The sequence below is a fragment of the Euprymna scolopes genome, chromosome 1 (genome assembly GCF_053919585.1).
Source record: "Euprymna scolopes isolate OS-2025 chromosome 1, ASM5391958v1, whole genome shotgun sequence".
Classification (NCBI taxonomy): Eukaryota; Metazoa; Mollusca; class Cephalopoda; order Sepiida; family Sepiolidae; genus Euprymna; species Euprymna scolopes.
In genome coordinates this window covers 200,940,115-200,956,488 of record NC_136482.1, presented here as the reverse complement: position 1 = coordinate 200,956,488, position 16,374 = coordinate 200,940,115, and the positions used below count along the sequence as shown (strand labels likewise).

General features: G+C 34.9%; 1 protein-coding gene and 1 long non-coding RNA gene across 3 annotated transcripts in view; one reads left to right on the top strand and one right to left on the bottom strand.

Annotated features, from left to right (window-relative positions):
• The window catches only part of LOC145279749 (uncharacterized), a 95,672-nt gene extending 79,384 nt beyond the window's left edge, over positions 1 to 16,288 (top strand). For both annotated transcript variants that reach the window (XR_013868445.1, XR_013868443.1), the window contains exon 4: positions 15,999 to 16,288. This is a non-coding gene — a long non-coding RNA (uncharacterized LOC145279749). The remainder of the gene's footprint in view (positions 1 to 15,998) is intronic.
• LOC145279725 (uncharacterized) overlaps positions 1 to 16,374 on the bottom strand; it is a 67,709-nt gene that overhangs the window by 19,619 nt on the left and 31,716 nt on the right. The window lies entirely within an intron of this gene.

Here is a 16,374-nt window from a genome sequence, read left to right as displayed (position 1 = left end):
ATTTTAAGAGAACGATATGCAATAAAATTATGTTTTAAACTTGAAAACAATGCCACAAACGTATGGAATGCTTCAGACTGCTTTTGGACCATCTTGCATGAATGAATCAAGCATCAGTTTTTGAGAGGCATAAGAGATTCAAGAAAGGCAGAGTCTGTGGGGGATGATGGTGTGGGAAAAGTAAGGAAGTCAGAACATCAGAGTTGATTGGCCAAATAAAGAATTGTGGATAAAGATTGTCGTTGTGTCGATAGAGACAATAAGTGCACAGTTTGATGTCAGTGTGGGAACTGTACACACAATTATTCATGAGGAACTGAAGATGCAGAAGATTTATGCAAAGTTTGTCCCAAGGGTGCACAGAGAAGATCAGAAAGACATTGTCATGACCAAGATGGGCATCAAGGCAGTTCCTCACCCTCATAGTTGAGACCTTGCTCCCTGTGATTTTGATTATTCCCTAAGCTCAAAGAAAACCTTAGAGGCCGTCGTTATGAGACAATCGAGGAGATGAAAGAGGTTGTGTCAAGGGTCATTGACACGCTCACACACAAGAGAACTTCCATTTGGCCTTCTAGGAGTTGTTGGAATGGTACAACAAGTGAATTGCAGCCAGAGGAGATTACTTCAAAAGGAGACTAGAATTTCAGGTATCAAGAAAAATGCCCATATGAAAAATCTGGAAACTTATTGAGGACACCGCGTAGGATTTTTAAAACAAATAAATTCAGAAATTTTTTTTTGTTCTCTTTATATCTGTCCATTCTAAAACAAGACATTTACACCAAGATGTAAGAGCCAGATCTATAGGAGCATTCTAAGTGGGGAGTTGCGCAGCAAGATGTTTCTTTACATCATGCATGTTGGTCCAGTCAAGGAAGCAGCGAGGGAATTCCAAGAACAAGTAGTCCAAGGAAAAGTTATTAGTCGAAAGCTTACCAGCAATAATGGTAAAAGTTTGCAGAGAGCCCATCCTTCAAACTCCTCAGCCCAACATTCGCAGGCAATACAAATTGGAACAAATATATTGCAGACATTGTCAAATAAGGTGGGCTCTCTCTACCATGCTAGAAAATTACTCACACCAGAGAGCAGCCTACATCTTCACAAAGCCACGATTCGCCAATGCATAGAGCATTGTTGATGCATCTGTCACTAGTCTCTCCCTCAGACAAGGTCAAAAGAAAGTGTCAATTCTAATAGGTCCCACACTGTCGCCAAAACTTCAACCTCTGTACCATCATCACACTGTTGTATCCCTATTGCCTGTTTTACAAGTACTACAATGGAGTGTGCTCTGATGAATTCTTAGCACTTGTGTCCCCTCAACATGCATTCAACTAACCTGAAAAGCGGCAAAAGCACACTTGTTCAGTTGAGGTCCCTGGATGCTAGAAGCCTTCTACTTTAATAGTTTCTTCCATCAAACTGCTAAACTTTGGAATTCCCTCCCCATTTCCTGCTCCCCTAACTGACCAAAGTTTAAATATATGTGAACAGATATCTCATTGCTCAACTTTTTCTGTTACACACGTTCCTAATTAGTAGCCTCTTACATTCCAAGTGGTAATATACGAGATGAGGAAAAAAAAAAGTCAAAATTATATATATGTTTTTTTTTTTATATTTCAAGCGGTCCTCAGTTTTTGATCATAAAAAGAGAAGCAAAATAAAAATGAGACGTTTTGAAAAAAAAAAAAACTGGAAATTTGTATTTTAGACTGCGTTCATTTCATGCAACAATGTTCAGAAGGGTTTACATGAATTATTTTTACAGTTTGTGGAAGAAGAATGTTGTATTTTTCTTTATTTTTTTTAAATTTGCAATGCATTTGCGTTCATTTCAACCGGCAATAAACAAGACGTAATTGATTTCAATATTTATAATAAATGTTTAAACAGAAACAAATATGTTGAACTGTAAAACTAATATTAATAGTTAATCGTATGTTACAATTGTTTCATAACCATTTGGACAAATTTAAATATCATATCATTTAAAAATATTCCAAAAATAACCATTCTGCTATTAATATATATAAAAAGCAAAAGTGGCGTGCGTGTTTTTGTATGTCCAAGAAAGGCTGTTTGGGGGAGGGGGGGGGGCTCTCGACCACGATACTTTTTTTTTTTTTACAACTTTTTACATACTCCCTAGATTATAATATCTACGATTTGCAAAAGAACGTTTATTTTGATCGACTTTTATAAAATTCCCTCTGTTCCATCCTTTTTAGTGTTTGTTGGTCGTTTTGTATAAATAAAGCGAAACTCAAAGCAAATCAACTCGCCTGGCCTACATGGCCGAGACGTCTTGAAGGCAATCAGCTTTGATCAAGGTTGGGGAAACCCTTTGTATCAAACAACTGTTATTCATTTGGAGAGCTCCCCTTCTTGAGGGGAGCTAGTTTTCCCCAACATCGTGGGGAAGCAGAAACTGGCCTGCAGCCAACCTTCGTTTTTGCACCTGCGTGAACTTATTCACTTTAAGTCAACTTTTTAATCGTTAATTTTGAATGCTTTTCACTTTCTCTCACCTTATAGCATAGCCGTAAGATCTCAGCTTTTCTTTTCCACCTTCGTGTCACGGGTTAGAGCCTGCCTCCTACTAACACTTTCTTCAAACACCTGGCCAACGCCGGATTAGTAATATATATATATATATATATATATATATATATTGAATACAAGATGGAGGGAAAAAAAAATACGCACAATTTTTTTTTAATTTCAATTCAAGCTAGGTTGAAAAGCTCACAATATCAACAAAGCATTTGTTTCAGTAATCACTACTACACAATGGTGGTTCAAGAAATTTTGTGGTAGTGACAAGAGTCTTGAAAATGATGAGCCTAGTGGTCGGCCATCGGATGTTGACAATGATCAATTAAGAGCCTTAGTCGAAGCCAATCCATGTAGAACTGTTTGAGAATTTGCTTCTTAATTAGATGTAATCTATACAATGATTTCCAACTATTTGAGAGATTGGAAAGAAAAAACTTGATAAATGGATGCTTCACCAATTGAACGACAACCAAAAGAAACGCCATTATGAAGTGTCATCTTCATTTTACACAAGAGAATGAACTGTTTCTCAACCAGGTTGTGACTTGCGATGAAAAGCAGGTTTTTGTTTTTTTTTTTACAACCGGCGACCCTCAGCTCAGTGCTTAAACACCAACGAAGCTCCACAACACTTCTCAAAGGCAGAGTTGCCCCAAAAGAAGGCTGACTGTTTGGTGGTCTCCGACCGGTTTCATCCATTAGTTTTTCTTTTAATGCAGGCAAAACCATTACAAAGGAGAAGCACCGTCAACAAATGGATGAAATGCATCAGAAACTTCAACAACAACACCCAGCATTAGTCTACAGAAAAGACCCAATTCTCCTCCAGGACAATGCTCGACCGCAAGTTGCTAAACTGACCCTGCAGACGTTGAACAAATTGGGCGACAAAACTTCCTCATCCGCCATACTCTCTAGACCTCTCACCTACTGATTACCACTTTTTCAAGCATCTCAACTTTCTGCTTAAGAAATGCTTCAAAACCCTAAGCGATATAAAAAATGCCTTCAGCGACTTAATTGTCACCAGAACAGAAGATTTTTACATGACTGACATGAATACACTTGTTTTGTGTTGAAAAAATGTGTGTGTTGATTCTAATGTTGCTTATTTCAATAAATTTTTGTTTGCGCCAAGATATGTTTATCTGAATTTAAAAGTTAAGTCGAGCATGCATGGTCACCCTCCACAAATGAAAAATTCACTTTTACCATGATTAATGTTGTGCAAAATTTCAAAAAATTTAAGGAGCAGTTAAGAAAAGTGCAAACAATCAAACGATCTGGGGCAATTTTACCCTTATAATGCCCCCGAGGAGAGGAGGGGGGGGGCAACCAGAGGTATCTCAGAAAATCTGTTCTGGTAAAAATTTACTTGCATCATGACTAATGTTTGTTCAAAAATTTTTTTTAAATCCAAGGCGTGGTTATTGAGAAAAGTACAAATAAGCTAACAGGAGTGAATTACTAGGTCCTTTGTTGGGGGGAAGTGGGACCAAAACCGCAAGAACTCACTTGTCAACTTGAGATTATATATATATATATACTAGCATGGGTGCCCGGCTTTGCTCAGGCTATATGTACTGTTCATAAAGTTATGTGCATATGTATATATTAAAAAGTGTGAATATGTAAAGTAATGCCACCGTATAATAGTCTTCCTTAACTACCATAGAGAAAAGACAGACATTTTCACTTATATATATATATTATATTATATATATATACATTGGATGCAATATATAGTAATGATTTAAAAAAAAAAAAAAAGAAAAAAAAGTATAACAAAAAGACTCATGTGCCACCACAGAGAATCAAAACCAAAACGGTCCACTCACAATTTTGCCTCTGCTGTCAATGACTGGGCTATGAAAGCAAAAGTCGGTTCAACATAAAGTTCCAGACAAAAGGAACATTGAGGAATACTTTTTTGCAACATTGCATGGGTTGTGACAAAGATCACGAAAGTGTTCATTGCATTGATGCATAATTTCATCTGAGGTTTTCAGCAAGGTTCTTCCATACTTCACCAGGAGTGGTGTAGTTGAAGAGGATTTCAGACCATAGTTTTGACGAAGCAAATCGTAAAATGTCTTAACATCTCTATGATTGTAGGCAGTCTGTATCTCCCTGAAGAGGTCAGACCACTTTTTTTATTTGGCGCACACAACACTGAACCTCACTCCACACAGAAGAGAAGTGGGCAGCAAAAGCTGGCCTGTTCAGAGGTGAAGAGCTGAGAAGTTTCAAACAAGCTTTCCGCTTTCTATCAATTTGAAGATTAATTTGATTGGAATTATCAGCAAACCAATCTCGATGTCACAACACTAAGCATTGCATATTTTATAGCAATCTTAGAAGTGGATGCTTCTTAACATTTCTTGAAGTTGAAGACTAAGAATATAACGATGGCTATTTCAGAGAAACTATTGGTGTTAAGTTTAACAATGCAAAACGGACAAATAATTATAATATTGATTCGACATTTGTCTTATGGTGGGAGAAAGACGGCCTCAGTATGTTTTTCATTAATCATTTTATGCATCATTTTTGACAAACTCCCAATCGTTTTCTCACTTTCGATGAGGTCTTTACGTGCTTCACAAATTTATCCAATCTCACTTGCATACTTCAACTTATCCAACCGTCATCCTTTGCCTCCGAGAGCATTCAATATGATACAAGAGGAAAATAATTATATTAAACTAGCAGGTCGCAAAACATGCATAAATATTTTTTAATTAATGCAAAATTCTTATTTATTACAGAAATACTGTAGGTATTAAACGTAACATTAAATTCTAAGAAAAAAAAAAATTTAAAGAAACTAAGATGCTTGCATGCGAGTACCATGTTTTTTCTAAACAGTTCACTTCTTGTAAGTAAGAAAATATGCTCGAGCTAAGATCGAAACTAGAACAAAGACAGTGAGTAAAGTAAGATAATCATTAGCCCAACTGAACACAATCTCCAAAACGTATTTTATGACCTTATTCTTAACATAATGTGAATGATTAGCGCATGCGCAGTCATGAAACAGTTAGCAAACATAAATCTGACGGCCTCCACGTACCAATTTTTTTTAATTTTGACTTCTAAGCAGCTCCTTTTTTCCAGATGAAAATGGATTAAAAAGGATTAAAAAGGTTTTCCACATGTCTGAATACTCTACATACAAAATTTCAAGTTTGTAGATCAAAAATTCATTAAGTATATAGGTTGAGAAGTGTCCTCACTTTTATAGATATATAGATATCTTTCCCATTTTATTTTCATTATGACGTAAATATCATAGATATTTTCCTGAATAACTGGTTTCAGGAAAATTAATACTTTTTTTGTCAAATTTTTGTCAAGGCTAAATTACATTTACATTTTTTGTTCATAAGACTTCGTCAGAGTTTTCATTCACAAAAAGTCAAGTCTCAAAATAAAAAACTTTATATTTTCTGAGGAATATACTTTTTGTTTCTGGTTGAGGAGCTTATGCTACTCAACGAAACATGTGTAAGATGGACTTCATGAAAAAATGAATACACGATTGAGAAATAAATTTCTGGTTTCGGAATGTGGATTAATGATATATCTACACAAATATAAAATGGAGTTTTTTTCGCACTGACATTGATATTAAAAGCCTTATATATATTATGCAAGTGATCTCGTGTGTACAGAATGGTTTCTACCAAACTCATTTCAATAACGTATTTAAGCATATTTTATAACCCGAGGGAGGGAGGGGGCTATATATTTTAATGAAAAATCGCTCCAGACAAGTTATGAAGGTACTTTACGTAAGGAGCTAAAAGAAAAATACTTTAAGGTCAAAAACTAGCCAACAATAAATGTTAGATGGTTGGATTCCGACACAGAAAACAGCAATTCCTCCATCTTTATCAAAAATTTTGTTCATTAAATGTAAGCAAAAAAAAAAAAAAAATAAATAAAAAAATAATCACTACATCTGTTTATTTTTTTTTTTACTGGCAATGTTGAAAAAAAATTTTTTTTAAATAGTAAATCAAGGCAAAAATGTGTTTATAAAAGGATCTTTTAACGAAATTAACTGAATAAAATTTAAAATTTCTAAACCCATCTTAAATCTTATTGAAAATTTATTCCCATTGCATTTTATACTAGCAGGGAGACCAGAGATTACCTGGGATTGAATCATCAAATGTTTCACATTTTTATTGTCATCGAAATTGATGAAATCGCCTATTTTTCAATCAAATCAATTGCCTGCTCTAGTTGAGGACCCATCACAGTCCATCAGGAGGAAGCTTCACAATGCTCTCCACAGCGACTTTGTCCAAAATACTTTTCAGTCTACATTTTACTGCGGAGAACTTACTGATTTTATAAAATTGGTTTTTAAGTGCTTGCATTAAAGTTTAAAACGCAAAAGTCAAGTATCATGGTGCAATTGTGCTTTAAGTAGGAAAAGCAATTTCAAATTTGGACTTAATGAACTTCATGTGGAAAAAGGTTCGGATAAATAATTGAAACCAAATAATGGAGTCAAGAGGATAGTAAATTCCATAATTGTTCAGTTCTGGCCTTCAGTTGAATATCGGCTTTAAGTGTTAGAATCTTATCTTCCACTCTGGAAGAGGTCAAGTGAAACAGTCTTGCAATTTTCGATGCGAGTGAAACAGCAACATCTTTCTGGAAAGGGTAGCACATGAATACAGAGATTGGTTTGAGTAACGCAAGGTTTTGAAAGCAGAGTCTTGTTAAACAATTGACTAATGTTCTTTTTGTGCCGTGAACTGTCAAGCTGCAAACATGATTGCTCTTGTGTCTCCAGCTCTGTTGCAAGGTTCTGGAAGTTTGCCAGCATCATTTTTTTCAATACCATGTGATCTATCCACCATGTGATCAGTCGGTCGTAATCAATGTAATGGGCACCAGGGTTGCGAAGTCAGATGGTAAAAATCTGATGCCGAGACTTCCTAGGATACCAACTCCGACTCCTTGACCCTTATGTGGAAATCTATCCTGCAAATCCATATACCAGCCTTTCACACCTATCGGCAAGCATTTTATAAATACTTTTCATGTATATTATTTTTTACATTTAACATTCACTTGTATGGTAAATATACTCACATACACACTCAACGAGTTTTCTAGAATAAGTTAAGATAAAAGGATAAAAAATTTACAATCAAATTTTATTATGCTATCAGTTCGAAACAGATTACAATATTTAAGGATAGAGAAACCTCTTTAAGCCATGGGATTTCGAAGCCAAACACTTCTCACCAGAAGAGGGGAGTAAAGACATATTATTCAGAGAAGAAATGTTTTAAAAGATAATATTGCCTTTATGGAAAGAGAATCATAAGAAAAACAGGAAAAAGCTAAGAAGATCTATAGTAGGAATTGCTTATTGATTTAGGCCCATCTTTTTTTTCGGATAAGATTGTAATTCTAGATCAATCCCAGACTAATTTAATTGCCAAATTCCATTTGATTCAGGAACTAGATAACTTTCGGTTTACAATCCGATTGCTTTTACATCAGATTACAATCCAATTGTAATCGGATTTAATCCACAGTGATCTCACTCAAAGACAGAATTTTCATTGATTCTGTGTGACGTCACAACCAAAACAGCTGTCCAGACAGGATTTGCAGGGATCCAATGGACAGAAATAAAAATGAAGTAAAAGCATTGCAGTACAAAATATGATTAAAAAAAAAAAAAAATAAGTAAATAAACTGCTAAATTGTGCAACTGGTAAAACGAAACAGGAAAACTACGTAAAAAAATAAATTTATTGAACTTAAGGAGTCGGAGTCTGATAAAAAAAATTCCAACTCCGAGTACTCTTAGAAATCTGACTCCATCTAAAACCTCCGACCCCCTCCGACTCTATAACCCTGACAGACACCCTTGATGTAAATAAATCATTTTATATTTAATAATTGTTTTTCAAATACACAGAAAATTTGTTTATTTAATAACATTGTTGTCCTCCATGGCAATGAAGCTAAAACTATTTGACCCACCTAGAATCAGAATAACTTTTTAGCCCTCACGCTTCAAAAAGATTCCCGAGCCGTGGTCTAGAAATTATCCTGTTATAAAATAACCTGAACTAAATTTTGTTATTCAGATATTTTCACGTTATAAAATTAAAACTTGTATAACTTGCATTGTTATATCTAGGTCAGCATGTCTCGATCTTTTTACGGTTGCATAACCATTAAAACAACTTGCGTATCTCAAATTTATATATAGATTTCCCATTTTATTTCCATTATGTCATAAAGGAAGCTCAACTTTACCGTGCTAAAAAGCTACTCACACCTGAGAGTATCCTGTATCTCTACAAGCCCACAGTCTGCCCATGCATGGAGTATTGTTGCCACATCTGGGCTGGTGCATCTGTTACTAATCTCTCACTCCTAGACAGAGTTCAACAAAGAGTCTCCAACCTAATAGATCCCACACTATTAACCAAACTAACCTCTATCTCATCACCGAAACGTATCCTTTTTTACAAGTATTTCAATGGCAAGTGCTCTGACGAACCGAGCGCTAGTATCCCCTCAACATAAATACCCCTGACAAACCCAACAAGCAGCAAACTCCCACCCCTACACTGTAGAGATTCCTAGATGCTGTAAAGCCTTCTACTCGAATAGCTTTTTCTCCTCAGACTGCTGCACTTTGGAATTCTCTTCCAGACCCCTGCTTCCCTGACTGTACTGACATGCAAAAAATCAAGTGTAACGTGAACAGACATCTCGCTTCCCAACTCTATAAATAGCATCTTTTTTTTTTCTTACAAAAGAGTCACCACCTATCAAGACCCGGAGGCTACTCAAGAATGGTAGTCAATGGGACAATATCGTAGTAATCGTTAGTAATAGAAATTTGGTAAATTGGACGACTTAAGGGAATGGCTCATCAAGAACTTGTTTGCCTTGGACTTGAAGACAATCATATTGCAGTCAGCTGGAAAGCAACGAAACAAGAGTTCCACAGGCATGCAGTTCTGAGAAAGAAGCTTTGTTCATGGAATCTACGTTTAGGTTTAGGCACAGATAAAGAGTGAGGTAAATTATTGATAGTGGTTTCAATTAGAACAGTGTTTTTCGTGAAAGTTTGGTGTGAGGGGACCATAAATTGGAGCTCAGCTGAACAATTGCCATGAAAATAACAGTAACACAACGCCTTTTCTATGGGAGAGAGGTTGCAGGGAAGAGAAAAGAGCATCCCCTACTAGGCTACGAAGTCTATTTTGAACTGTCAAGGCAGGAAAAGCTGCCTCTAGTGTTATATTATGAACCTTTTTTCTAGAATTCAAATACACAACACATTTGGTGTAAGCAACAGTCCGTTTTTATTCCTTGTTGTTTCTCTGTTATGGTGGATAGAGAAATATATCGTTGCGTCCACTTGGTTGATAAATCAAATTTCCATCTGCCAATCTTTTTTGTGTCACTTTTTCCTGTCAACTTTTAAAAACATCAACATAACCAGATTCGTTTAATTGCTAGATTCTTTCTCAAACAATAACAAATTTTGTTTACATTCGTGAGAAATATTGAAAAAAAAAAAAAAAAAAAAAAAAAAAATCATTAGATACTTTCTTGAATAAACTGGTTTCAGGAAAATTAATACATTTTTTGGCAACGTTATATTACATTCATGTTTTTTTTTTCATTCATAAAAACTGTCAAGGAATCTCATTCACAAAAACTCAAGTCTCAATCAAAAAAAAACAAAAAAAACTTTCTATTTTCTGAGGAATACACTTTTTGTCTAATTAGTTGATCGATAAGCTTTTGCTACTCAATGAAACACGTGTAAGATTGACTTAATGAATGATACACAAATGAGAATTAAAAACTTCTGGTTTGAGAATGGATTGATGATATATCTACACACAAAGTGAAGTTTTTTTTTTCTCACTGACATTGATATTAAAAGCCTACTTATGCATATTACACAAGTGACCTTATATTTGCAGAATGGTTTCTATACCAAACTCCTGTCAATTTTTGATCTACAGACTTGAAACATAGGGAATTTGAATTCGTGGAACAAATTCAATTTGGTTTTTAGCTGGTAAAAACAGCTGCTAAGGGGTCAAAATTGAACTTGGCAAGAGTAAGTCGATTCAACATGTTATTTCTACACATGCGCAAATATAAACTTAAAGTCAGTTAATTTTGTTTTTCTTATCCATCTATGGATAACCTGAATGGTAACGAATAAGGCTGGAGTGATAAATGTTTTGGTTTAGATTCTAACTGATGGCATCAATAACTTTTTAAACTTTCAAATCATTACCATATAATGGGTACATTATAATAATCAATGGAGAATTGGCTTTATAAATATGAAATCTTTACGAATTAAAATAACATATTTAAGCATATTTTACAAGCGAGCCTTGCCTGGGGGAGGATGGGGTGCTTTACATTTTTTTTTTTTTTAAATGAAATCGCTCCAGACAAGTTATGAAGCTAAAAGAAAATGAAAAATACTTCAGGGTGAAAAACTAGACAACAATAAATGCTAGCTGGTTAAACTTTGACCCCCCCCCAAAAAAAAACAGCAACCCTTTCCCTTTATCAGAAATATTGCTCATGACATGTAAGGAAACGGAAAACAGATAATTACTGCATCTGTTTATTACTATTTTTGTTTTTCCAAAATGTATCAAAATATTTTATAGCTTGAGACAGCAAAATCCCACCCCTATATAGTAGACTATACAGTAGAGATCCTTAGATGCCAGAAAGCCTTCTACTCTAATAGATTCTTCTCTCAAACTGATAATCTTTGGAATTCCCTTCTGGTTTCCCGACTGTATTGACACGCAGAAATTTAAATGTAATGTGAACTGACATCTCATTGCCCAACTCACTGTAAACATGGTCCTAAATAGTATCCCCTTATGTCCCAGTGCACTGTGCCTCGTTTGGTGTGAAGAAGAGAAAAAGTTATCATTCAAACTAAATTTCAGTTAGGTTTACAACAAATGATATTTAGTTTTAGAAATCTAGTCAATTATAGAGATATTGTGCAGTATAGTTAACAAGAAAAATATTCAACAAATAACTTTTACCAAATGCAAGAAAAATTCATCTTCTATAGACCTGCATAGCTTTTCAGTTTTGATACTTTGCCATGTTTTACTTTCTGTATTATTGTCTCAGAGGCTTGTAAAAATCAAAACGAATCAAAATGGCGCCACCACAATCTTCATAGTTACCAGAGTTGGCCATTTTGAATTCAAGCCATAACAATATTGAATTTGAGCGAAATATCAATTTAAAATAAAAACACTTTCAAAGATTAAAAAAAAAAAAAAAAAAAAAAAAAAAAAAAAAAATGCAGGTAACTTTTCTTGCCTTTGGTAATAATTATTTGATTTTTTTTTCACTACTTTTTCTTGTTAACTGTACTGTACAGTCACCTAGGCGTCTTGAAAACAAATTGTTAAACATGGCTGCCAATTCATTATTCAGATACAATGTAGTTTTCTAATTCTTCTAAACTCCACACTAAAAGTGTACCATAGTGTGGTGCGACGTCATGTAGACAGTCACTGCAGTGAAATAGAGGAACAGTAGGAGGTAGCAGGACTGGTGACATCACGTGGGGATAATAGCAGGAGTAGTAAGACAAAGTGAAGTGGGAGAGACGTGATGGTACGAACAGCAGGCAGAAAGAGAGCAGACGATAATGAATTCCCCCAACCAGTATCAGCTCTGTCAAAATTTGTTACGTATAATGGAAAGCACCAACAGGAAATAAGTGTCTCTCTCAAAAAAATAAATAAATAAATAGGGAGTGCAAAGTATTTCTTATTTGTGGCACTTCGATGGGGTCAACAGACAAGAGGAAGAACAAAATGAGAACACCTTCAATAACATTACATATGTGATTTTTTGGTTGCCATGATCGGGCCCTTTTTTTTGGAAAAGAAAGGGATTCAAAATATGGAAAAAAAAAAAAAAAAAAGGTTGCCATGGGAAATACAAAAGAACGTTGGACTCTTTCTTCAAATTGTTGTCTGAGAATGTATTTTGGGAAAGTTTTATTTAACAATATCGCCGACGTATTGAAAAACAAAACTAAAGACGCAGTAAACACAAGACAAAAGTTTTATTTAGCAATATCGCCAACATATTGAAAAATGTGTAAAAAAATCGTTTGTGAAATTTCATCAAAGTACATTTTTTTGAGAAGGAATTCATCTGTAAAAGTGAATTTCTTTTTTATTTTGGACTTTTTTTTTTTTGTTCCGATGTTGGGTCGCAGGATATCTGGTTTTATTCAACAAGACAAAAACAGTACCTCCCACTTTTGTTTTTTTTTTTCAAATTTTATATATATATATATATATATATATATATATATATAAAGCTGTGTGTGTGGTCACGAATAGGCTCCTATATGGTTGACTATATTAAAAAACTGATTACATATGATAGATGTATCGAGACACAGGAATGGGCATGTTTGATCTGGCAGAACAGTGGTTCATTAAAATTGTGGGGTCTGCGTTCGCACCTGGTCCACAAAGTATGGAAAAAAATTTAAAATTTAAAAAAAAAAAAAAAAAACCGTTTACAAGTGTTTTTGATATAGATGTATATAAGAATACTTTGATAAGTATGTTTTAACTTAAATAGGGATAGTATAAAATTGTGGGGTCTGCGTTCGCGCCTGGCCTCCATAGAATGGAAATAGGCACAAACTTTAATAAAGACTTCATATCTGTAAGTATACTTTGATAATTATGTTTCAGTTTGAAGAAATATGGTATAATAAAATTATGGGGTGTTCGTTCGCACCTGACCTCCATAGAATGGAAACATGTCACAAAGTTTAACCAGGTTTTTTAATATAGATCCACAGAATATTGTGATAAGTGTTTCAGTGTGAACAGGTATGGTATAATAAATTATGGGGTTTATCTATTTTATTTTTACTTTCATCATATTTTGCTTTGGTTTTGATACCCCCAAATTCAACCCAAATTTACAACACTTCCTTTTCATAACCTATCCTACTTTCATAAATCAGAGTCCATTTTCTGTAGGTTGTTTTTGAACCCAGTCAACGACGGGTACTTTTGCTATTATATATATATATATATATATATATATATATGGAGGTCTGAAAAGGAGAGAAGGTCCTTGTTTTACGTATCTTTGATCTCTGTAGCCCCTTTCCCATCTGAGTGTTGAGTATTTCTACATTTTTTTCTTTACTTATCGCAAGCCTGTCTATTTAAATTTTGATTCTAAAATAAACCCATAACAGTTCTTAATGAAGTGATGACGGGTTTGGCGGGGGGGAGTTTACAAGAGCAGTTCAAGATGTAGCAGTCTTTATGCAAATAGGGTCACATCTAAATATACGAGCCAAAGGCGACAATGACAGGCATACATCCGAGGTGTGGATTGGAGACCTGGAAAGGTTCTTTTTTATCGCAGGCAGCTCAGAGCAAGACAAGTGCCAGTCGGCCTTGTTGACTACAAAGGACTTGGTAGGAGCCTTAATTCACCGATTGGTGACGAATAATGCTCAAATAATGTGGAAAGAAATAAAAAAATTTTAAATTAAAAAAAAAGGTGCAAGAGCATTATGGTATAGACCATGATCCGCACAACTACTTCGTAGAGTTGGCTAAGGTGGAGCAACGCCTCAATGAGGGGGAAATGAATAAAGTAGGTCCTAGGTGTAGCATTACAAACGATGTACCTGACAAAGTGAAAAAATAAGAAACAAAATAGGTTGATAGCCAAAATGTTGGAGGCACAAATAAGGCCTCTGACCCGTGGGGCAGATATCAAGGAAAACAAGCTGCACGTGTGTGGTCTCCCTCTTGTGCTGCATGTGAGATGATACCACAAAAAAAAAAATAAATAAATAAATAAATAAAATAAATAAAAAAAATTAAAAAAATAAAATAGATAAATAAAAAAAATAAATAAATAGTGAAGAAATGATGAATGTGAGAAGTGTAAACGGCCAACATTGCCTTCACATTTTCGCCAAGTTTCAAAAAAATCTAATGGATGTGGCAAAAGTTATGGGGGTAAAAAAGTGTCATTTTTTGCAATTTTCAGAGATTTGTGACCCCCTTTTGAGCTCCTGGGAATGCTGAATCCCAGTGAAAAAGGGACAAATGATGCAGTTTCACACCTTAAGACATGTATATTTGAATTTAGCATCATGGAAAACTACTATATAGACACACATATCAAGTTCTTGATTAATATGAAAAAAGAGCACCAAAAAGGCATGTTTTTTAGCCCTATCCAGAGGGATGCGAACCAAAATTTTGCCAAGTTCACCCATACTGAATTTATATTAAGAACAATGGCCTCCACATTTTGGCCAAGTTTCAGTAAAATCTAATGGATGGACCAAACACTATGGGGCAAAAAGGTATTTTTTGGCCATTTTGAGACATTTTTTACCTCTTTTGAGCCCCTGGGGATGCCGAATCTCAGTGTAAATGGATAACGGTTTCATGTCTATTTAAGCTGACCACCATGAAAAAACACTATATAGTCAGGCATCTCAAGCTTTTGAGAAATATGAAAAAAAGAGCCACAGAAAAGGGAATTTTTAGCACTGAAAGTCTCCGGGGACACGAACCAGGGCCACTCATACTGGATTTATATTAAGAACAATGGGATCCATATTTTGGCCAAGTTTCAAAAAAAAGTTATGGGGGCAAAATGTGTCATTTTGGGCTATTTTGGGGCATTTTTGACCTCTTTTGAGCCCCTGGGGGTGCAATGGGAATTTTTGTAAAAAGATTTTTTTTTTACTGTGCACATCTATTTAATGAAATACAATTTGTGGCAAAATTTTAGGAAAAACTAATGGACAGTTATCTGGCAATAGTCCAAACAAATGGACGCCACTGAAAACATAGGTCCCTTTCCGATAAATCGGGGGACCAAGAGGGTCTCGAGGATATCTCAACATAGGGTTTGAGCAAGCAAAAGACGGATTATCTTGAGATGTGGATAGAGCAAAAAAAATAAATGCTTCTTTCCGTTAAAAGTACAGAGGTCGCTTAAAAAAAAAAAAAAAAAAAAAATTTTTCTTTGTGTTTTTCTTTTTTGTTGATATTTAATAACTAGATAAAAAGCCGCTTCTGGGGGGGATTTTGGTATTGGTTATGAACTTTTATTTTTGGGGGTATTCTTAATCCCTCTGAACATACAGTGTTGTTCATTGAAAGACTAAGACTTTTGTATTTTTTTAGTATTTAATAAATGGAAAAATAAGAGACTTGTCAGGAAAATGTTTCACATTAACTTTTTCTTTTGTTCTTGGTTTTGGACTTTTGGTTTTGACATATTCCTAATCTGAGCAGGGTTGTATTTTTTAAATTCTTGTAAGAATTTTTTTTTTTTTTTTTTTTTTTTTTTTTTAGGTATGGAAGGAATGTACCATAGTGTGCTGCGACATCGTGTAGACAGCAGTCAGTGAAGTGAAATAGAGAGAGGAGAAGTAGGAGGTAGTAGGACTGGTGATGTCATGTGGGGATAGCAGCGGGAGCAGTAAAACAGAGAGAGTGGAGTGGGAAAGATGTAACAGCATGAACAGCAGACAGAAGGAGAACAGACGATAATGAATTTCCGCTAGCCGGTAACAGCTCTGTCAAAATTTGTTATGTATAATGGAAAGCACTGACAGGAAATAAAAGTGTCTCTAAAAAACAAAGGGAGTTTCAAGTATTTCTTATTCGTTTGGCACTTCGACAGGGTTGACAGACAAGAGGCAGAACAAAATGAGAACGCCTTCTATAA